The 23893-nt window shown below is 42.6% G+C and overlaps 1 protein-coding gene across 1 annotated transcript in view; it reads right to left on the bottom strand.

Moving 5' to 3' along the window:
• The window catches only part of ELOVL7 (ELOVL fatty acid elongase 7), a 77076-nt gene extending 59164 nt beyond the window's left edge, over positions 1-17912 (bottom strand). Inside the window, exon 1 of the mRNA XM_061393465.1 lies at positions 17753-17912. The gene's annotated coding sequence lies outside the window, so the exon portion shown is untranslated. The remainder of the gene's footprint in view (positions 1-17752) is intronic.
• Between the last annotated feature and the right edge of the window lie 5981 nt (positions 17913-23893).

Here is a 23893-nt window from a genome sequence, read left to right as displayed (position 1 = left end):
AGTCTTTTCCAATGAGTCAACGCTTCACATGAGGTGGCCAAAGTACTGGAGTTTCAGCTTTAGAAGCATTCCTTCCAAAGAACACCCAGAACTGATCTTTAGAATGGACTGGTTTGATCTCCTTGCAGTCCGAGGGACTCTCAAGAGTCTTCTCCAACACCACAGTTCAAAAGCATCAATTCTTCGGCGCTCAGCTTTCTTCACAGTCCAACTCTCACATCCATACATGACCACTGGAAAAACCATAGCCTTGACTAGACGGACCTTTGTTGACAAACTAATGTCTCTGCTTTTCAATATGATATCTAGGTTGGTCATAACTTTTCTTCCAAGGAGTAAGAGTCTTTTAATTTCATGGCTGCAATCACCATCTGCAGTGATTTTGGAGCCCAAAAAAATAAAGTCTGACACTGTTTCCACTGTTTCCCCTTCTATTTCCCATGAAGTGATGGGACCAGATGCCATGATCTTCGTTTTCTGAATGTTGAGTTTTAAGCCAACTTTTTCACTCTCCTCTTTCACTTTCATCAAGAGGCTTTTTAGTTCCACTTCACTTTCTGCATATCTGAGGTTATTGATATTTCTCCCGGCAGTCTTGATTCCAGCTTGTGCTTCTTCCAGCCCAGCGTTTCTCATGATGTACTCTGCATTTAAGTTAAATAAACAGGGTGACAGTATACAGCCTTGACGTACTCCTTTTCCTGTTTGGAACCAGTCTGTTGTTCCATGTCCAGTTCTACCTGTTGCTTCCTGACCTGCATACAGATTTCTCAAGAGGCAGGTCAGGTGGTCTGGTATTCCCATCTCTTTCAGAATTTTCCACAGTTTATTGTGATCCACACAGTCAAAGGCTTTGGCATAGTCAATAAAGCAGAAATAGATGTTTTTCTGGAACTCTCTTGCTTTTTCGAAGATCCAGCGGATGTTGGCAATTTGATCTTCACTTAACAGTGGTCCTCCCTTATCTGAATGACTGCAATAGCTTCTCAGCTGGTCTCCCTTATTTCACCTTTGTTCCTCTTCAACATACTTAACACACCGAAGAAAAAAACAAAATAAAATGAAAACCCTCACGTTACTTCTCTGCTTAAAATGCCCCAATGTCTTCCCACCTCACTCACACTGAGTCAAAGTTCCTATAATGGCCTCCAAGGTCCTAAGTGGCCTTGACTACCTCTCCGACCTCTCCTTTTCTCACCTATCCTCTGACACAGAGGGCATCAGCCACCCCGGGCTCCTGGTCCTTTCTTGAACACTCCAAGAACATCTGAAACCACCGTCCCAACAGTGTGGAATTCTCTTGCAGATACTTGCCAGGGCCACTCCTTCACTTCTTTGGATCTCTGCTAAAATGTCACGTTCATCACCCCACCACCATGGACTACCCTGTCTTTGTTGCTTGATTTTTCCCTGTAGCAGTGGTTATCATGATTTTTATATATTTCACCAATGTTCTATATTTATTTGTTTATTATCTGATTCCCCTTCACTCCCTAATAACACTCTGGAATATAAGCTCCTCGGGGTAAACAGGATCTTTCTCTGTTTTGTGCGTTGCTGCCTCTCCAGCACCTGAGATGATACCTGGAGTATGTCAGACAGGAAAGTATTTGTTGAATGGCTCGGTGGATGGACTTTCTTATAAGGGATACATAGGCGTGGGATGGGGAAGAGCCATATTATTTTTGGCAGGTGATGGCAATGAGTATATGACAGAGTTTGAACACAGTGGAAGAGGGCTTCAATGAAGAAAAGACAGTGGAAGTGTGGTTAACAGCAGGAGGAGACAACAGAAAGGCTGTGATGCCTAGTAAGGCATTTCTCTTTTAGGCAGTAACCAAGAATCATGAGAGCAAGGGTGGGAAATCAACTGACCTCAAATCTTTGAGACAAGCCAGAATTAGCAGTAACAGTTTCAGTGTGGTTGGGGATGGGAATAGAGTATGGTGTCTTATCAGGGAAGGGAGATGGTACCCCGAGTAGGTGGGTAGGTCATGTGGATTAACAACTCCTGGAGAGAACAAAAACCGTACTGGTCTTTCCCATTACAAATCAGAACATAGGAAAAGTATTATAACATACATGTACATAAGAGCACACACCCACAACATATACAGATAAGTCCATAAAAGGAAGAAAAACAAATGGTCCTCAAAAAGAAGTATGTATAAGGAAAGCAACCAACAGTAAGATTAAATTAAATCATTGTGCTTTCTATTTCTGGATTTTGTTGTTGTTCAGTCACTAAGTCGTCTCCGATTCTTTGCAACCCCAAGGACTACAGCATGCCAAGCTTTGCTGTCCTTCACCATCTCCCAGAATTGCTCAAACTCATGTTTGAGCAATACCATCCAACCATCTCATTCTCTGTCATCCCCCTACAATTAATTTATCCAGCCTAATCCAGGATTGCAGTGTTGCACAGAAATGAATATTAGTAACCTCAGATATGCAGATGACACCACCCTTATGGCAGAAAGCAAAGAACTGAAGAGCCTCTTGATGAAAGAGGAGAGTGAAAAAGTTGGCTTAAAGCTCAGCATTCAGAAAACTAAGATCATGGAATCTGGTTCCATCACTTCATGCCAAATAGATGGGGAAACAATGGAAACAGTGGCTGACTTTATTTTGGGGGGCCCAAAATCACTGCAGATAGTGAATGCAGTGATGAAATTAAAAGACGCTTGCTCCTTGGAAGAAAAGTTATGACCAACCTAGACAGTATCTTAAAAAGCAGAGACATTACTTTGCCAACAAAGGTCCATCTAGTCAAAGTGATGGTTTTTCCAGTAGTCATGTATGGATGTGAGGACTATAAAGAAAGCTGAGCGCCAAAGAATTGATGCTTTTGAACTGTGGTGTTGAAGAAGACTCTTGAGAGCCCCTTCCACTGCAAGGAGATCCAACCAGTCCATCCTAAAGGAAATCAGTCCTGAATATTCATTGGAAGGACTGATGCTAAAGCTGAAACTCCAATACTTTGGCCACCTGATGTGAAGAACTGACTCATTTGAAAAGACCCTAACTGACTCATTTGAAAAGACCCTGATGCTGGGAAAGATTGAAGGTGGGAGAAGAAGGGTTCAACAGAGGATGAGATGGTTGGAAGGCATCACTGACTCGATGGACATGAGTTTGAGTAAACTCCAAGAATCAGTGATGGAGAGGGAAGCCTGGCGTGCTGTGGTCCATGGGGTCATAAAGAGTCAGACAGGACTGAATGACTGAACTGAACTGTTTATGACCCTTTGGAGTGTAGCCCACCAGACTCCTCTGTCAATGAGATTTTCCAGGCAAGAATACTGGAGTGGATTGCCATTTCCTTCTCCAGGGAATCTTCCCAACCCAGGAATTGAACCCGTGTCTCCTGTGTCTCCTGCATTGAAGGTGGATTCTTTACTCGCTGAGCCATCGCGGAAGCTCAAAACAAAGATTATCCAAACTTAAACAAAAAAAGTTATGAAGAAATGAAACATGACAGACTGATATGATTGGGTCAACAGAGACAGAAGACAGCAACACTAGGAGGGGAGTCAGAAAGTTCTAGAACATTTGAAAGGATCTGAGGAGCAAAGAGTCCTGGAGGAGACAAAGGCAAGGGCAAAGGCCAGAGGCAGGGACAAACAGTATGCTGGAGTAATAGCAAGCAGAGCCAAGGAAGAGACTGGTGCTGGATGACTCGGAGAAATGAGTACACAGGGTCTTGAGCCCTCAGTGAAAGAGTCAGAGTTTTTATTCTAGGTACAATGGGAAACCATCAAAGACTTTTTGTTGTTGTTGTATGATTATATTTTATTATAAATAATAAAATACACATAAAATTTACCAACTAACCATTTTTAAGTGCATTGTTCAGTGGTATTAAGTACATTCATATTGTTGAGCAACCATTACCTCCATCCATCTTTGGAACTCTTTGCATCTTATAAAACTGAAACTCTCATCAGAGGCTTTTAAGCAAAGCAGTGACATGATCTGATTTATGTGTTTAAAAATTAACTTGCTTGCTTGGTAGAGAATTGATGGTAGGGAGGCAGCAGGATTAGGAGTTTATTGAAACAGATGGATTCAGGATACACTTTGGGGATGTACCTGACATGATGGCTGCTAAATCGGATGTGAGCATGAGATATAGAAAGAAATGAGGAGGGGAGTTGACTTCCAGATTTCTACATCTCCAGTGTCTAACCCACAGAAAATAGTCAAGGTTTATCTCATAAACTAGTGAATATTGATTTACCACTTAAAACAGAAGTCGTTTTTCCTAGAGAACCAGGAAAACTGAAATGAAAACTATCATGGAAGAAGGTCATCTCTGTTGAGAGGCCTCGCTGTTAGTGCTGTGTCCTTGCAACTTGGATAAATTCTACACAGTTAGTTTGTGAAAACATTATATGCCTAATTCTAACATTAACATTAAAAGCTAATCCTTGTAGATGTTTATAAGTGAAACTTTATTAAGCATTTTATATATTTTATTTCATGTCTCTCCTAAATCAATAGGCTTTGAGACTATGGTGCTGTGGGCTACCACTCCAGAAACAACAATGTCTACATAGATTTGATGTTTTTGAGATGGTATGAACCCTCTAATGCCCATCCTTAGACTAATCTTAGGTCTAAAAAACCTGCTTTACTTAGCATGAGTTGTTACTGTAATCATTATAAGAACCTAAACTTAATTCATTTAAGTTTGAATTTTGCAATAAGGAGCTCATGATCTGAGCCACTGTCAGCTCCAGGTCTTGTTTTTGCTGACTGTACAGACCTTCTCCCTTGTCTGCTGCAAAGAATATAACCAATCTGATTTCAGTATTGACCATCTGGTGATGTCTGTGTGTAAAGTCAACTCCTGTGTTGTTGGAAGAGAGTGTTTGCTATGACCAGTGCATTCTCTTGGCAAAGCTCTGTTAGCCTTTGCCCTGCTTCATTTTGTCCTCCAAGGTCAAATGTGCCTAGTACTCCAGGTATCTCTTGACTTCCTACTTTTGCATTCCAATTCTCTATGATGAAAAGGACACCTTTTTTGGTGTTAGTTCTAGAAGGTCTTATAGGTCTTCATAGAACCATTCAACTTCAGCTTCTTCAGTATTTGTGGTTGGGGCATAGACTTGGATTATTGTGATGTTGAATGGTTAAAAGGACAGAAACTGTAAGGATCTAACTGAAGCAAAAGATACTAAGAAGAAGAGGCAAGAATACACAGAAGAACTGCACAAAAATGGTCTTAATAACTGGGATAACCACAATGGTGTGGTCACTCACCTAGAGCCAGACATACTAGAGTGGGAAGTCAAGTGGGCCTTAGGAAGCATTGCTCTGAACAAAGCTAGTAGAGGTAATGGAATTTCAGCTGAGCTATTGAAAATCCTAAAAGATGATACTGTTAGAGTGCTGCACTCAATATGCTAGCAAATTGGAAAACTCAGCAGTGGCCAAAGGACTGGAAAAGGTCAGTTTTCATCCCAATCCCAGAGAAGGGCAATATCAAAGAATGTTCAGATGTGAAAGTGTTAGTCACTCAGTTGTGTCTGACACCTGGACTATAGCCTGAAGCACAAGGACTGTAGCCCACCAGTCTCCTCTGTCCATGGGATTTCCCAGGCAAGAACACTGGAGTGGGTAGCCATTCCTTTCTCCAGGAGATCTTCCCGACCCAAGGATTGAACCTGGGTCTCCTGCACTGCAGGCAGATTCTTTACCATCTGAGTCACCAGGGAAGTCTACAAGAATGTTCAAACTACCATACAACTGCGTTCATTTCACATGCTAGCAAGGTAAAGCTCAAAATCCTTCCAGCTAGGCTTCAGCAGTACATGAACTGAGAAATTTCACTTGTACAAGCTGGATTTAGAAAGGGTAGAGGAACCAGAGGTCAAATTGCCAACATCCACTGGATGATAGAAAGCAAGAGAATTTCAAAAAAAATCTACTTCTGTTTCATTGACTATGCGAAAGCCTTCGACTGTGTGGATCACAACTAAGATTGCCAAGAGAAAACCTTAGATATGCAAATGATACCACCCTAATGGCAGAAAGCAAAGAGAAACTAAAGAGTCTCTTGATGAAGGTGAAAGAGAAGAGTGAAAAAGCTGGCTTAAAACTCAACAGTCAAAAAACTAAGATCATGGCATCCAGTCTCACCACTTTATGGCATATAAATGGGGAAACAATGGAAACAGTGACAGATTTTATTTTCTTGAGCTCCAAAATCACTGCAGATGGTGGCTGCAGCCATGAAATTAAAAGATGATTGCTCCTTGGAAGGAAAGCTATGGCGAACCTAGACAAAGTATTAAAAAGTCAAGACATCACTTTGCTGACAAAGGTCCGTATAGTCAAAGCTATGGTTTTTCCAGTAGCCATGTACAGATGTGAGAGTTGGACCATAAAGAAGGCTGAGCGTCAAAGAACTGATGCTTTCGAACTGTGGTCCTGGAGAACATTCTTCAAAGTTCCTTGGACTGCAGAGAGATCAAACCAGTCAATGTAAAGGAAATCAATCCTGAATATTCATTGGAAGGACTGATGCTGAAGCTCCAATATTTTGGCCATCTGATGGGAAGAACTGACTCACTGGAAAAGACCCTGATGTTGGGGAAAACTGAAGGAGGGAGGAGAAGAGGACAACAGAGGATGAGATGGTTGGATGGCATCATGCAACTCAATGGACATGAGTTTGAACAAACTCAGGGAGATGGTGAAGGACAGGGAAACACTGTGTGCTACAGTCCATGGGGCTGCAGAGAGTTGGACATGACTTAGCAACTGAACAATAAAACTTTATTAGCCTAACCCTGACGCCTTTGAAGAGATGCTTCAAAGTTTACCTGAAGAGATGCTTCAGAGTTTACCTTCATTATTGTCCACAATAAATTAGTTATCAAGAGCCAATATTAATATATGGGACTTTCCTAGTGGTCTAGTGGTTAAGATTCTATGCTTCCACTGCTGGGGGCACAGGTTTGATCCCTGATCGGGAACTAAGACGCCGCACGCCACATGGCTGGGCCAAAAGGAAATAAACTTTAAATAAAGAACCAATATTAATTAAAGAATATTTTCCCATCTTTACCAAAACTATTATTGAAAGCATTATATTTACATGAAGTGATTCAAGATGCTTTTCATAAGAACCTACTTGAAAAAAAAAGAGAACCTACTTGATAAATAAATTCCTCCTATAATTCATTTCTAGGAGGAAAAAATTACCTTAAAAACTGATCTTTCATTTTAAAAAACCAAACCAGTAGAGTTGTGGTAATACCATCTTATTCTTTCATCTACTCCCAGCTAGTAGTTAAAATTTAGTGTTCCATTATCATAATTCTATCACCTAGATTTCCCCCTTCTGTGCTTGAATCATAATATATGTATTGTGAGCATTTCAAATATTCTTTTTAATGTGGAATGTAAATTATATATTATCACGTACAAACTTTGTCCTATTTCATAAGCACATTATCTGCCATCCTCCATGATTCTTTACTAAAGAGGAAGAAATAGATTCTAAGGTCACACAGAATAAATGGCAGGCTATGTAATCAGAATATCTGCATTCTAGACCCAGGTCCAGGCTTCCCTGGTGGCTCAGGTGGTAAAGAATCCGCCTACAATGCAAGAGACCTGGGTTTGATCCCTGGGTTGGGAAGATCCCCTGGAGGAGGGCATGGCAACCCACTGCAGTATTCTTGCCTGGAAAATCCCCATGGACAGAGGAGCCTGGTGGGCTATAGTCCACGGGATCAAAGAGTCGGACATGACTGGGTTACTAAGCACAGATGCAGGTCTGCCACTCACCCTGCAGTGACCTTAGCAGAAATCACCTAAATTTCTTGGAGTCTCAAATTTTTGTCTCTAAAATTGAGTTGAGATACACATCACTCAGGGTTACACTAAGAACTAAGATTATGCATGCAAAGAATTTCTTTCATGGCATGTACAAGCAAAGAAGGACAAGGAGGAAAAACAGCAGCACCTACTTGTTTGGTAGTAAGGAAATGGTTAACAACCCATCCTTGCTCTGTCTACTGATGAAATAGTGAAAGATTACAGGTTGACAGATTTTTTAGGGGGTGCCCAGAAAAGCAGTGGGCACCAACTCTCCTCTGACCTCACCCCATCCAGTCCCACAGATGCTACTGCCATGAGATTCTCAGGCAGTCACCTAAAGGTGATGAACTGTGGCTAAGGACAGAGAATGAGTGTTAGGCGGCTGTTAGATGAGCTAGCATGGGCTGGGCCAGATGGTTTAGCTGTGTTGGCTAAGATAATGCATTTTTCTTCTTTTACACTTTCAATCATGGTTCAGGGTTAGGTTCTATAATTCATGGGCCTTAGAACGAGAAACATCACATTGCTTTGTGTGTCCCACTCATCACACAGGGGAAACGCAATCCTTGTCCGGGTCATGATGTACAGTAAAATCTACAGGACTAATTAATGCTGTTACTTACAGACAAGGATGGATGGGGCAATTTAGGGGCTTTAAGCATTCGGTAGTGGGACTTCCCTGGTGGTGATTATGACTTTGCCTCCCAATGCAGGGGATGTGTGTACGATTCCTGGTTGGGAGCTAAGATCCCATATGCCTTTGGGCCAAAAAAAACAAAACATAAAACAGAAGCAATATAATAACAAGTTCAATAAAGAATTTTAAGATGGTCCACATCAAAAAAATCTTAAAAAACCAGATTCAGTACTGAAGTCATATTCAGAGTTAAGGTTAATGAAGACAAAATAATTAGCAAGTCAGAAAACCATTTAGACTCTAATCAGGAGAACTCATTTTTAGTCCCCCATTTTTGTTTCATTTCCTAATTAAAAACAATTGTTTTAAAATTGTAGTTGATTTACAATGTTGCATTAGTTACAGGTATACAGCAAAGCGAATTAGTCATACATATACATGTATCTACTCATTTTAAGGTTCTTTCCCACATAGGTCATTACATACTATTGAGCAGAGTTCCCTGTGCTATACAGTAAGGTCCTTATTAGTTATCTATTTTATATATAGTAATGTGTATACATCAATCCCAATCTCCCAGTTTATACCTTCCCACTCTTCCCCATGGTAACCATAAGTTAGTTTTTTACATATATGACTCTGGTCCCACATTTTAAACAGGCTTATGGCCTTGACTGGACTTCCCTGGTGGCTCTGATGGTAAAGAATCTGCCTGCAGTGCAGCAGACCCAGGTTTCATCCCTGGATCGGAAAGATCCCCTGGAGGAAGAAATGACAACCATTCCAGTATTCTTGCCTGGAGACTTCCATGGACAGAGGAGCCTGGCGGGCTACAGTCCATGTGGTCACAAAGAGTTGGAGATGACTGACTAACACACACACACAGCCTTGGCCAAATGACCTGTACTTGCTGGGCCTCGGTTTCCTCATCTGTAGAAGAAGTTGATCTAAAGGATCTCTAAGGTCCTTTCCAAGTGCAAAACACTTTAACGTGTCTTTTAAAAGACATGCACATGTCCCAACAAAGTTTTCACTTCTTTGCCGCTTGGACAGATGAGTCTGAGAAGTGTCCCAGTGGGAAGGAGGCCTAGCAGTGGTAGTACCATCTTCATTGACACTCTTTGTACTGGCTGCCTCCCTTCCCCTGTCCCTGCTATTACTGCCTAGGACCACCTCTCAAATAAACTGCTTACAAAAAGAAAAAAAATCTATACTTCAAATTCCGATTAAGAGTACTTACATTATAAAGTGGTAAGAGCATGGGCATGTGGGCATTGGAGCTCAGACTGAACTGGGTCTGATTTCCGATGCTGTGTCTAACCACATGATCTTGGACAAGTCACTCAACTTCTATATGCATCAGTTTTCTTGTCTATACACTAGAAACACTACCATCCTCCTAGTAGGGCTTCTGTGAAGATTAAATAAGATAAGGCACATTAGAATTTAGCAAAGTGCCTGGCATACAGCAAGTGTTCAATAAATACTATTATTAGAAAATGTATTTTTATTTTTCACATTTTATGTTTGGTCTTTTTTCACTAACCTGTTATAATGTTTCAGAAAGTAATTATCATACCACTATAACAAACATTTGAATCTAGAATAAATTATACCTTGCCTAATTCAACTTACCAATTTAATAACACTAAGAAATTGATCAAGTTTAACTGATTCTAGCTAACGCTAGCCTTTGTATCTTTGCTTTCAATCTTTATGGAAGTCATTTAAGGGAGGTAGGAACCAGCTCTAGGTTCTATGTATGGGTTCACATTATTAAAATAAGCTTAAATATTATATGGATACTAAAAGCCTAATTTAAAATAAGAAGTAGAGTTGACTATGTACCATTAGTATGGTATGCTAAGCAAAGGAAAAAAAATCTACATGTACTCTGATTTTTACAATCTAAATGGCAAAGTTTCACTTGTTTTTATTAATGAGGTGCATAAAATACCTACAGAGGCAAAGGTTCTGACAATCTACTATGAAACAGCATAAATGATTATAGTCTAACAGCTGTAATTAAAATAAAAATACTGCTGCAATTTTGACTGGTTCTGGTTGATTAATCAAAAAAAAAAAACTGAAGAATCAAAAAATTATATATATACCATAAATATGTACTTTACCTTAAGACATATTAATAAGCACTAATTTCCCAGTTTTCCAAAGTAGTTTCAAGATTTCCCTTGAGGAAGAATTCCTGCCCAATATTTTTCTCACATAAACCATAGTCAGAATTTATTTTCTACAATTCTCACTTTTAGTGTTCTATGTGGACTGAGAACTAAAAAACAAAAAGAAAACAAACAGAAAAAAATTGCAAAGCAAGCTTAGGATATTATCTCTCAAGCTTTCAAAATCTCTCCAATTCTTTACAGTTCTCCTGCCTACTTTTTAAGTTATTCGCTTTAAAGGAAACTTTTCAAAGAACACAACATTCTCTTCACAGGAATAAAACTCTTTCCTTTTGTACTTTTATAGATTTACACACATTTAAATTACCTAATCACAATAACAAGCGTAACTGACATCAATAGGCTTGCAATAAAGACAGTCACTGACCCAGTCGTAGGAGCAGGAAACAGGCTACTCGAAGCCCATATTCATCGTATCTGGGCAGCATTTGGTGTATTTTACGGAGAAATGAACAAGGGCTCATAGGGTCAACCAGTTAGATGTCAAGAAGATTATCTTTATATTAGGATGTGTGCATGCTAAGTCACTTCAGTCGTGTCCAACTCTGTGACGCTATGGACTGTAGCTCTCCAGGCTCCTCTGTCCATGGGATTCTCCAGGCAGGAATACTGGAGTGGGTTGCCATGCCCTCCTCCACAGGACCTTCCCGACCCAGGTATCGAACCCCTGTCTCTTATGTCTCCTGCATTGGCAGGCGGGCTCTTTACCACTATTTTCACCTCGGAAGCCCCATATTAGGATGAATCATATGTAACTGCCAATATCCAAGTGGTTTTTCCTAGAGAAATGTCAACTGAATATGTTCAACCTAATATATTTCTATTTTTTAACTGTAAAAATATTGACTATACTTAATGTTTAATATTATATCTATTACCCCCTTGCTCCTCCCTTTGAACAATGGAGATTGTGGTTCTTACACTTCACTTTTTAAATTCCACATTTGCTCAGGAATAAGTTATTCTATAAGCAGTCACTTGACATTGGTTTCCTAAGAATGTGATTTCTATTTTCTTTCTTTCTTCAGGTTAAAGTCTCACTTCTTAGAATTTCAAAGAAATTTTTCAAAGACTGAAGGTATAAGAATATGCCTTGCAGCGAATTGCAGGATAAAAGCAGAGGGTCTAATGTGTGAGGTCAGCATTTGTTTGCTTCTCAGACACACATCTTTGGGCTTGTAGGATCCAGCACAGCACTGTCTGCCTAGAGAAGAAGGCAGGAAGTGGTAAGAAGAGGACTGAGCAGAGAAGCCCTGGACAGACTAAGGGTAAGACCCCGTGAGATACAAGCAGCCTTTCCTTCTGATCTGTCTGTGTTATGCCATGTAACTATAATAAGCAAACAAATACATCATAAATGTGCTATTAAGACAAAAATCCCACAATTTGGGATGGAAAGGAAGGAGACAAAGGAACGGGGGGCTGTTTTTAGATGAGGGACAACTTGCCAAACCCTCTTTTTCTAGTTCTCATATTTCTACAACTGACCCTAAAAAGTCTAAAATAAGGTTTATGTTTATGGTTGTCCTTAAGTATTATTAAGTATTAGTCGCTCAGTCCTGTCTGACTCTTTATGATCCCATGGACTGTAGCCCGCCAGGCTCCTCTGTTCATGGGATTCTCCAGGCAAGAATACTGAGTGGGTTGCCATTCCCTTCTCCAGAGGATCTTCCCGACCCAGGGATCGAACTAAGGTCTCCAGCATTGCAGGCAGATTTTTTTTTTACCATCTTAGCTACTTGGAACCTCACAAAACTAGTGTTGGATATCAGAACTCTAGTGTCTTAAGAGACACCCTCTAAATAATCAACCCACAAAGTTAGTATACTAAGGCGGAAGAGCCTGAATGTTGTAACTATACTTGGGTTTAAATCCTGGCTGCACACTTGTAACCCTGGACCCTTACTGAGCACACTTTCTGCTTCTTCACCTGAGCACTTTTCTTCACTTTTCTGCACCCATGTGTGCTATAAGGATTCTGGTGCAGACCTTGCTGTCTGCAGACAATTCATGAGAAAAATGCATAGAAAGTGCCTGACTGCAACTATTGACTGATACCTAAAAGATGCCCAAACTTTTCCCCTCATAATCGTTAGCAAGAGTGTGCATTCTATAAACAGTTGGCACAAGCTCATTTTCTGTTCCCAAATTATTGTGTACACTGAGCATAATCAAGATATCTCATGTAAACAGTGAAGGGAGCTGTCCTTTCCAGGGTCAGATAGAGAAAAGAGATAAAGCTCCACAGGAGAGGGAGAGGTTCCAGAATGATGAAGTTGCAAGTGCAGAGGGGTGCTTTCAAAATACAAATCTGAACAGGTCCCTTCCCTTCTTAAAGGGCTCCAAAGCACCCCCATTGCCTGTAGGATAAAATCCAAAATTTTTACTAGGTGAAACGCAGCCTTCAGTAAGCCGAGCATGCTTAGCAACCTCCTATCACACCCTGCTCTGCAGTGATGTTTCCAGTGTTTCCAGTTCTCTGAATGCACCACAGCCTGAATTTGACTTCCAGCCCTCAGCCCCTCTCTACTTCCAGCGTTCCTTCTTTCAGCTCAGAAGGGCAGTTTTGCCTGCCTTCCCGTTTGGCTTCCCCCATGCTCTGTTTGTGTTAATCGCAGTTTTTCACACTGTACTATATTTACCTCCCTTGAACCCACACAGACCTGGACGAGCTTCAGCATCCTGCCAACCACTTTGCCTGATGCAAACCTGACACTCAGATGTTTACTGAATTTGAACTTCTGCAATTCCCAAATTTTGGCTGAGTTTGACTCTATACTTAATATTGGAGGAAACAAAGGAGCTGGGCTGCTGGTGGTCAAGGCCTGTGGCTGCTTCTCCAAGTGGATGCAGATTTGTCTTTAACAAGGCAGTCTTACAAGTTATATGTTATATGGTAACTTAGTTCATCTGAATAATGGAAATATCTATCTCTTTGGACATATTTATCACCAATAAAAGGATAATTTTACTTGTCGAGGCAATAACATGTGCTTTTGATATATCTAAATCAGTTTGATTCAGCCACTCAGTCGTGTCTGACTCTTTGCGACTCCATGGACTGCAGCACACCAGGCTTCCCTGTCCATCATCAACTCCCAGAGCTTGCTCAAACTCATGTCCATTGAGTTGGTGATGCCGTCCAACCATCTCATCCTCTGTCGTCCCCTTCTCCTATCTAAATCAATTAGGAGTAATTAAAAACCTCAATTTTAAAAAAAGACTGATCCTATAAAGTGCATGGGTGTTCAGCTTTTCATAATGTGAGTAGTCCAAATTGGATGAGTCCAATTTTGTTTATGGGATGCTTCTTTCCCTGCTTTATGATGTATTTTATTGAAATTCAAGATCAGTTCTCAATTTAACATGCTACTACATATCAGTTCAGTTAAGTCGCTTAGTCGTGTCCGACTCTTTGCGACTCCATGAACCGCAGCAGGCCAGGCCTCCCTGTCCATCACCAACTCCCAGAGTTTACCCAACTATATATACAAAGGCTCCAAAATTCTTCCATATTCTAAAGCTGATGTTTGCACATGTAGCACACCAAGAAGAATAAACAATTAAACAGATTAGAAAAAGTCTTATTTCTTCAACTCAAATAGTAATTACCTGAAGACAGAGGCTTTCTTTTATGTACATTCCATTGCCTAGCATAAAGAAACAAATCCTAATTTGTACAATGACATATCTGCAAAGGTAAGCATTACTGCAATGTGAGTTGTTTATAATTATTGCTAATACACCTATCCAACAACAGAGGATTAGTTAAGGAAATCATATTATAATTATTGGGATAAATGCAAATAATAGGAGTTTTAGAAATTATAAGAAAAATGCTTACTATATATTACAAGGAAAATATAAAATATTAAAACTCTATATGTAGTATGACAGAGGAAAATATGTATTTAAAAAATGAGAGAGACAAAGGTAAAATGGCAAAATGTTTACTGTGGTAGAATCATGCTCGGGGGCAGAAATTCTCTTTTTGGCTCCCCAATCTCACCACTTTAACACCTTCCAGTTTTCTTTTCTCCTCACCTCAGACCTCCCCAAGCACAGCCAGTTATTCTTCAACAATGCCTTTCAGGATTAATCCATGCCCACATCACCTTACACAGAGGTTTTGAGAAAAGATTCCCATTTAGCCTGTCTTCAGAATATCCAACTATCATATCTACTGTCAGAATAAGACAGTTATTCTACTTCTAAATTATCTACTGTGGTAATCTCTTCATTTATGTTTTCTGCATTTTTATGTATGTGTTATATTTGTCAGTAAAATTGGGGTTTTCATGTAACTCACTGTGGTTTCATATCTTATTTTGCTAGGATAAGGTTAGGATTCATGATTCTCTGTTGATATGGTCCTTATTCATTACACTTCTAAGTGGAATGTTGAGCTGGGATAGGCGGGTTTCAGCAATGTAGCTGACAGAGGCCAACTCCTCTTCTTCCGCATTGTCTGCCAGCTCCCCTATGTTTACTGAAACAAACTCCCTAACATTCTCTAAAACCCAGCTTAAAAACTTTCAAGTTTTCTATCATCATCCAACCCACCCAATATATGCTACCTTAATTCATCTTGTATCATATCCTGCAACCATTTATCAAGCTGATACTAGTTGCAAGGCTTGAAAAGTTAGCCTTACTTTGTTTACAATCTTTCTATGGACCATGACTATTGATGAAAGAAGCTAACCAACAACAAAAAAATGATATAAGTGATAAACAAATGTTCAGGAGTGGGGAAGAGGGAGACTAGTAAAGAGAAGAGGGGAACAGAGGTGAGAATGAGGAAGGCTAGAAGGAAGAGACAAGGTAAAAGCTGAAAAGAGGTTTCAGATTGGGAAAAGTGTGATCTGAGACACAACCTCTGAGTTTTGCACCTGGGTGACTATGATAAAGGGGAGGGAAGCTAACATAACTGGTGTTAACTAGAAATGCTTTGGCGTAAAGCAAGACAAATCCAAATGAAATACAGTAAGTCCCCTACAAACGACCAAGTTCTATTCCAAGAGTGTTTGTAAGTCCAACAGAGTTAGTACTATATTGTAATAGGTTTATAATACTTCTCACACAAATAATACATAAAAAACAAACACACAAAAAAAAACACAAAGAAAATGTGTACAGTTGTACAACAGCTGGCATACATGGGCTGGCATCAAGTGAACAGGCAAGAAGAGTCACTGACTGGAGGAGGGAGAAGAGATGGGAGATACTTCAGCAAAAGTATCATCAGCAAAAGGAAATGGAGAGCAAGCTGCTATTTCATTCACACCTGACGTTGACGGCGCAGATTGTTTCTTGCGGGAACCAGATGCACACTTGCACCTTTGAAAGTTCACAATCGGGAAGGTCCTTCATATGAAGGGGACTTGCTGTATTACAATATGCACTGATAGATGCTACACTCAAACTGAATAAGATCCATGGAAACCACAGAATTTAAGGCGAGTAAGTAGCAGTGATAACCTAAGTAACAAAATTCTTTGAAAGGGAAACCTAAATGAGTACAAAGTTACACAAGAAGGAAAAAAGGAACCAGAGAATGAGAGCCTGGTCAGTGAAGCATGAAACAGCACAGGACTTCAGGAAAGTCAGAGAAGAAAGAAAGGAACTCTAGGTGAGTGGGTACCCACAGAGGTTGTTACCAGCCTCAGCCCTGGACCAGAGCCCCTGAGTTCGCATCTCAGTTGGAATCTCCTCCTGCTACTTGTGTGCCTTTGGGCAAGTTCCTGTGTCTCAGTTCCCTTAACTGAAAAAGGATCATGTTTTCACTTATTTACTCCATAGGGCTGCTGTAAGAATTAACAGATTTGATACAAGTTCTTAGAACAGTGCCAGACCAAGAAGCATTCAACACATGTCTGCCACTGGGGGTGGAGGGGATTTTTTTTTAATCCTCAGTGACCTAGAGGGGAACAATTTCAAGCCAGCAGTAGAAACAAAAACTACAAAGTAAGGGAATTAACAGTCAAGTGACGGGCAAGAAGACTGGGGACAATCAAAAGTATGATGACTCTTTCAAGGCGGTGAAACAGTAAGAGCGAGAAAGAGTAACCTGAGAATATAGGGTTAAGTGAAAAAGCTTTTCGAGGGAATAGATCAGTAAGAGGAAAAAGGCTTGGTCGCCAAAACTATTCTTCAGTCGTTGTGGGACTTGTTTTCCCCAAGCTGGACAGGGGTAGAGACCAGATCCTTCCTGTCCCAGCCTTCCCCAGGGAGCTCTAAAGAACGCTCCCTTGGCATCCGGTAAGTTTGAATCAGCGCTGGTTGATTGGGGGGAAGGCCCATTTTCTAACCAACGATACCTCGGAAGATGAAACAACAGGCTTTCCGATTTCCATCTCCGGCACGACCTGTTCTACCGCTCTGTACTCATCACTCTCCTCAGCCAGCAGCCGCTGCCGGGACAGGATGCAGTTCAGGGAGCCAAAAAGCAAGAGCAGCTCCCCGAGTTAATTCTGGCCTCGAGGACACACAAAAAGCACCCCTGAGGTGCGGAAAGACAGGGGCTCGGGCAGGCGGGGTAGGGGTAGGCTGTGGCGAGCAAGGCCAGATCCCGGAGCTGGGAAAATGACCTCGGCGGTCAAGGTCGAGGAGGTCCCTCTTCCTCCCCGTCCCACCAGCAAGCACCTTTGTCCTCCCGCCTGGAACAGCGGGGCCCAGTGCCCCGGGAAAGCCAGGGGAGGGCTCAAAACCCAGGGACGGCGGGGACCACCGTCCCTGTGCGATGCTGGCGGGGTGAGGGGGGGTGTTGGGGGGCTCCCAGGGAGGGCGCAGGTGAGCTCCGCGGCCCCGCCCGCCGGCGGGAAGGGCTTTGACCCTGGGCACTCGCCGGCGTCGCGGCCACAACTTCCGAAGCGCCCCCCAGAGTCCAGGCAGGGCCTGGCCGGGCTCCCGAGTCTTTCGGACCCGGATCCCACTCCTCGCGCGCCGCGCCCAAGTTCCTTCCACTAGGCTGCCCTCGATCCCCCCGTCCTGGGGTCATCTCCCTCTCCTCCCCATCTCTCCTCCTCTGCGCCCCGGAAAAGTTAGGCCCCGGCCCCCCGGCTGGGAGCCCTGCACTCACCCCGCGAGGAGCGGAGCCGAAGCGCCTGGGCGCGCGAGCAGAGGGCGGCGGCGGGCGGCGGCGCGAACGCGGAGCTCCTCACAGCGGCCCCTGCTGCCTTGGCCGCCGACTAAGCTGGGAAAGGGGCGGAGGCGGCCGGGGTGTCACCTGCCCGCTCTCCCACCCTGCCGCGTGACGCCACGCAGCGCCGCCCCCTGCCCGCCCTCCGCGGCCGCCAGGTACCCGCGAGGGGGCGCGGGGAGGAGCTGCCCGCTGGGAAGGACCCGTTGGGAGGTGCGCGCGGCCTCGGGCGCCCATCCTCCGCCTGGCTCGGCGCCCCGCCGCTCGCATCGCCGCTGGGACCGGGGACCGAGGGTTGCTCGGCAAGATCGGTTCTGACCTCTGGACATTTCTTTCTGAGCACAGATGTCATCACCTGAGGTCATCTCGAGGCTTAAATAATAAAGGTTTAAATAATGTGAAAACTGTTTGTCAAGCATGACTCAGGATTAAGTTGCAGAAAAATCTGAAATGAGGGAAACCTGGCCGAGGATGAGGCTGGCGGCGGAGTGGTAGAAAAAAAAGGAGTTCTCGCTCCTGAAAAGGCTCTTTCGGAGGGTTAATTCATTGCCTAAAATGGTGACCAGACCCGATGGCCGTGAGAGGCCCAGTGCGGGTCAGCCCCACCCCTACTTATTAAAAACTAGAGTTGCGGCAAATATTGGGGAGCGAAGGGGACTATTAGAGCAATGAAGAGGAAATCGTATATAATCCAAGTTAACTTTCTTGTCCTGATTAGTAACCGCAGCTGCTGCAGCCAGCACACTCCAGCACATTGACTTCTCCTTATCCTGGGTTGGCCTGAATGGTGGGGTGAGAATGAATGTTAGGCGTTGCCTTGCTTTGTGTCTGATCTTGATCCTCCTAACCGCTGTCGTGTTTGGAAATCCTGGCATCAATATCTGGAAGGTAAAATAAGAATCCTAAGAAGTTAATGATTGTGGAGGCAAAAACTCAAGAACAAAAATTGAGTTGTCTTCTAGAAGCCGGAAAGTAGCAGGAGGGGCTGCAGTCCTGACCCCCTGCACTTCACAAACATGGTCTGTGAGTTTCTGCTGTGGTTTTAAGGTCCAGACTACCCAGGAGGAAGGGGAGGGAGAAGAAGCATGTTTCACTCAGGTACAGTTGTGGCCTTCCACCACCTAATCCTACTGCATCAACAGGAGATTTTAAAGGTTTTATACAAAATATTGAGAGCCCTCATAGTAGCCACTGGGGAGGGGGTGAGCAACAAACATGAAAGCTCAAATTGAAGAGAATCCCAGCTTCAGCGAAACTAAAGGCAAGGGAAATAAAATAATATTATTAATCATTTAGATATTCTTGCTTCTTGATTATTGTGATCCTGAAGCCTGGAATTCTTTGTTAAAATAGGTTATTAAGTAGTAGAGAAGCTAAAGATTTCTCCTTCTGTTTAGATAAACTTTGCTTTCATCATAAAAACATGCCATTTAATAGACGTGGCTACTGGGAACTAGAGACAGTTGCTTAACAATATTTGCTTTTGTGTTTGTCACTATCCATACACCTACGTATAATTATGAAATTTCAAGTAGGCAAAAATCAAGTGGATTCATTCATTTAACATATATATTCAGTGCTTTTAAGTTCCAGGCTCTGGAGATTCAACAGATAACAACAACAACAAAAATTCTCTGTTCTTGTGGAATCTACCCTCACTTAGCATCATTCCAGTTGGGGATGACATACCACAGATAAATAAACAAGTGAAATACAACTGTCATGTTATGATCGGTGCTGCCAAGAAAAATAAAGAAGGGAAAGAGATACGGGCTTTTGGAGACAGGGAGTTGGAATGTTAAAGTGGCCAGGGAAGTCCTCAGTTGAAGGAGGCATTTGAGCCAAAATTGTAAACAGATAAGTGGCAAGGTTGTGTGTCTATCTGGGTAACAACATTCCAAACAGTGGGAACTATGAGGCTAATGGCAGGAGTGAGGATCGGATGATCAAGTTCACAGAATAGCAAGGATGCCAGAGTGGTTGAACCTCAATAAATGAGGCCAAAGGGTCAAGGGAAGCATTTTGAGTAAATATGTGACATCAAGTAACTGAAGTTTTTAGAGGGAGCACTAAGACAACTCTTTTGAGAGTAGGGCAGGAGCAGGTTGGGAACGGTAGAGGCAATTTGGTAATTAGGAGGCTCTTTCAACATCCAGGTGAGAAAGGAAGGTGGCTTGGACCGGCTTGACTGAGAGTGGTTAGAGAGAATCAAAATTTTAAAATATATTCTAGGGAATTCCCTGGTGGTCCAGTGGTTAGGACTCCACCCTTTCACTGCCAAGGGCCCAGGGCCAATCCCTGATTGGGGAACTAAGATCCTACAAGGCAAAAACAGAAAAACTATATATATATATATATATATAGTTATACATATACATATATATACTGAAGGTAATATCAAAAGGATTTCCAGAGGAGCTGACATGCAGTGTGAAGGACGGGGGGAGGTCGAGGTTGACTCCAGGGTGTTTGTAGCTGGAAGGAAAGAGCTGCTATTTACTAAGAAAAGAGGGACTGAGAGAAGACTGTTGGGAGGGGGGACATCAGGAACTGTTTGTGGGACTGATTTAAGACACCTATTAGATATCCAAGTGGAAGAGTCAAGTAGGAAGTTGTTTCTACCAATCTGGAGTTCAAGAAAGAGGTCTGGCCTGGCAACATAAATTTGGGAGAAGTCAGCTTTCACATGATATATAATGGTCTGAGAATGGCTAAGAGAACCACGAAGGGGACTAGAGAAGAGATTTTAGAACTTCATCCTGGGGTACCCCACTTTTAAGCAGTAAGAAGTGAGAAGAAACAGTCCTCAGCCTGGAGTAAAATCAGAAGAGTGTGGTCTCCTGGCAGGCAAATGTATGAGTCAGCTATTGCCACAACAGTTCTGCATAACAAATCACTTCAAAATCCATGGCTTATAGCAATATACCTGACCTAATGCCTGCAAGTCAGCAGGCTGGTTGAGGTTCAGTGGACCTAGATGAATGGCTCTGCTTTAGGTTGCAGATTTAGCTTCAGTTTGTTCCATGTGTGTTAATTCTGGAGCCCAGAATGAAGAGTCAGTAGCCACAGGGAAAAGATCTTCCCATGGTAGATAACTGGAGTACAAGAACCAGTCCAAAACGTGCTTGCTCCTGGGGACACTGATCGCATCAAGTTTGTTAATACTCCATTGGCTAGAGTAGGGCACATGGGTAAATCCAACATCAGAGGGGAGTGGGGAATGTATTCAACCCACAGCGGAACGGTGAGAAGAAAGATTATTTGCTAAAAAAAAATCTATACGTTTGTCACAGCAGGGGAAGAAAGTGTTTTGAGATAGGGGAAGTGATCAACTGAGAATGAGAAATTGCTCCTTGATTTAGCAATACAGAAGTCATTGGTTAACTGTGATAAAAAACAGGTCTGAAGGAACAGAAGGAGCAAAAACCCAAATGAGATGAGTTTCAAGAGTGAGTGGGAAGGGCTTCCCTAGTGGCTCAGTGGTCAAAAATCCACCTGCCATTGCAGGAGACACAGGTTTGATCCTGGGTCCGGGAAGATCCCACATACCACAGAGCAACTAAGTCTGTGCACCATAACTACTGAGCCTGCACACCCAAGATCCGCAACTACTGCAGCCCACTGCACCATACGGCCTGTACTCTGCAACAAGAGAAGCCACCGCAGTGAGAAGTCCAGGCACCGTAACAAGCGAGTAGTTCCCGCTCACAGCAACTAGAAACGAAGACCCAGCACTGCTGCTGCTGCTAAATCGCTTCAGTCATGTCCGACTCTGTGCGGCCCCATAGACGGCAGCCCACCAGGCTCCCCCGTCCCTGGGATTCTTCAGGCAAGAACACTGGACTGGGTTGGACAAAGACAAAAATAAATAAATACAATTAAAAATTAAAAGAGTGACTGGGAAGAGGGACATTGGAGAAAACAAGTTTAGACAATTCTATCAAGGCTTTTTGTGGTAAAAAGAAGAAATGAGGTAATGGCAGGAAGAAGAATTGAGTCTAAGGAGTCTTTTTTAAAATGTTCAGTCCAGTCACTCAGTTGTGTCTGACTCTTGGCAACCCCTGGACTCCAGCATGCCAGGCTTCCCTGTCCATCACCAACTCCCAGAGCTTGTTCAAACTCATGTCCACTGAGTCAGTGGATGACAGCTAAAATATATTTGTACATTTTGGAAAATTTTAGTAGACAAGGAACAATTGATAATGCTGCAAAGAGAGGACAATTGTTGTAGTGATGCCCTTGAGTATGTGAGAGGAGTGGAACTTGGTACACAGGATAGGAACTTTGCCTTAGATATGAATATGTACATTTACTAGTAGGCAATAGAAGGAAGGTAGAATTACAGGCAGAGATTGTGGAAGGTAGGAGATGGTTCAGTTCAGTTCAGTTCAGTTGCTCAGTCGTGTCCGACTCTTTGCGACCCCATGAATCGCAGCACGCCAGGCCTCCCTGTCCATCACCAACTCCTGGAGTCCACACAAACTCATGTCCATCGAGTTGGTGATGCCATCCAGCCATCTCATCCTCTGTCATCCCCTTCTCCTCCTGCTCCCAATCCCTCCCAGCATCAGAGTCTTTTCCAATGAGTCAACGCTTCGCATGAAGTGGCCAAAGTACTGGAGTTTCAGCTTTAGCATCATTCCTTTGAAAGAACACCAAGGACTGATCTCCTTTAGAATGGACTGGTTGGATCTCCTTGCAGTCCAAGGGACTCTCAAGAGTCTTCTCCAACACCACAGTTCAAAAGCATCAATTCTTCGGCGCTCAGCTTTCTTCACAGTCCAACTCTCACATCTATACATGACCACTGGAAAATCCATAGCCTTGACTAGACGGACCTTTGTTGGCAAAGTAACGTCTCTGCTTTTGAATATGCTATCTAGGTTGGTCATAACTTTCCTTCCAAGGAGTAAGCGTCTTTTAATTTCATGGCTGTGGTCACCATCTGCAGTGATTCTGGAGCCCCCAAAAATAAAGTCTGACACTGTTTCCACTGTTTCCCCAACTATTTCCCATGAAGTGATGGGACCAGATGCCATGATCTTAGTGTTCTGAGTGTTGAGCTTTAAGCCAACTTTTTCACTCTGCTCTTTCACTTTCATCAAGAGGCTTTTGAGTTCCTCTTCACTTTCTGCCATAAGGGTATTGTCATCTGCATATCTGAGGTTATTGATATTTCTCCCAGCAATCTTGATTGCAGCTTGTGCTTCATCCAGCCCAGCATTTCTCATGATGTACTCTTCATAGAAGTTAAATAAGCAGGGTGACAATATACAGCCTTGACGTACTCCTTTTCCTATTTGGAACCAGTCTGTTGTTCCATGTCCAGTTCTAACTGTTGCTTCCTGACCTGCATATAGGTTTCTCAAGAGGCAGGTCAGGTGGTCTGGTATTCCCATCTCTTTCAGAATTTTCCACAGTTTATTGTGATCCACACAGTCAAAGGCTTTGGCATAGTCAATAAAGCAGAAAGAGATGTTTTTCTGGAACTCTCTTGCTTTTTCGATGATCCAGCTGATGTTGGCAATTTGATCTCTGGTTCCTCTGCCTTTTCTAAAACCATCTTGAACATCAGGAAGTTCACGGTTCACATATTGCTGAAGCCTGGCTTGGAGAATTTTGAGCATTACTTTACTAGCATGTGAGATGAGTGCAATTGTGCGGTAGTTTGAGCATTCTTTGGCATTGCCTTTCTTTGGGATTGGAATGAAAACGGACCTTTTCCAGTCCTGTGGCCACTGCTGAGTTTTCCAAATTTGCTGACATATTGAGTGCAGTACTTTCACAGCATCATCTTTCAGGATTTGAAACAGCTCCACTGGAATCCCATCACCTCCACTAGCTTTGTTCGTAGTGATGCTTTCTAAGGCCCACTTGACTTCACATTCCAGGATGTCTGGCTCTAGGTCAGTGATCACACCATTGTGATTATCTGGGTCGTGAAGATCTTTTTGTACAGTTCTTCTGTGTATTCTTGCCACCTCTTCTTAATATCTTCTGCTTCTGTTAGGTCCATACCGTTTCTGTCCTTTATTGAGCCCATCTTTGCATGAAATGTTCCCTTGGTATCTCTAATTTTCT

This window comes from Bos javanicus, chromosome 20 (assembly GCF_032452875.1).
Source record: "Bos javanicus breed banteng chromosome 20, ARS-OSU_banteng_1.0, whole genome shotgun sequence".
In the NCBI taxonomy this organism is placed as follows: Eukaryota; Metazoa; Chordata; class Mammalia; order Artiodactyla; family Bovidae; genus Bos; species Bos javanicus.
This window is presented reverse-complemented; position numbering and strand designations above follow the sequence as displayed.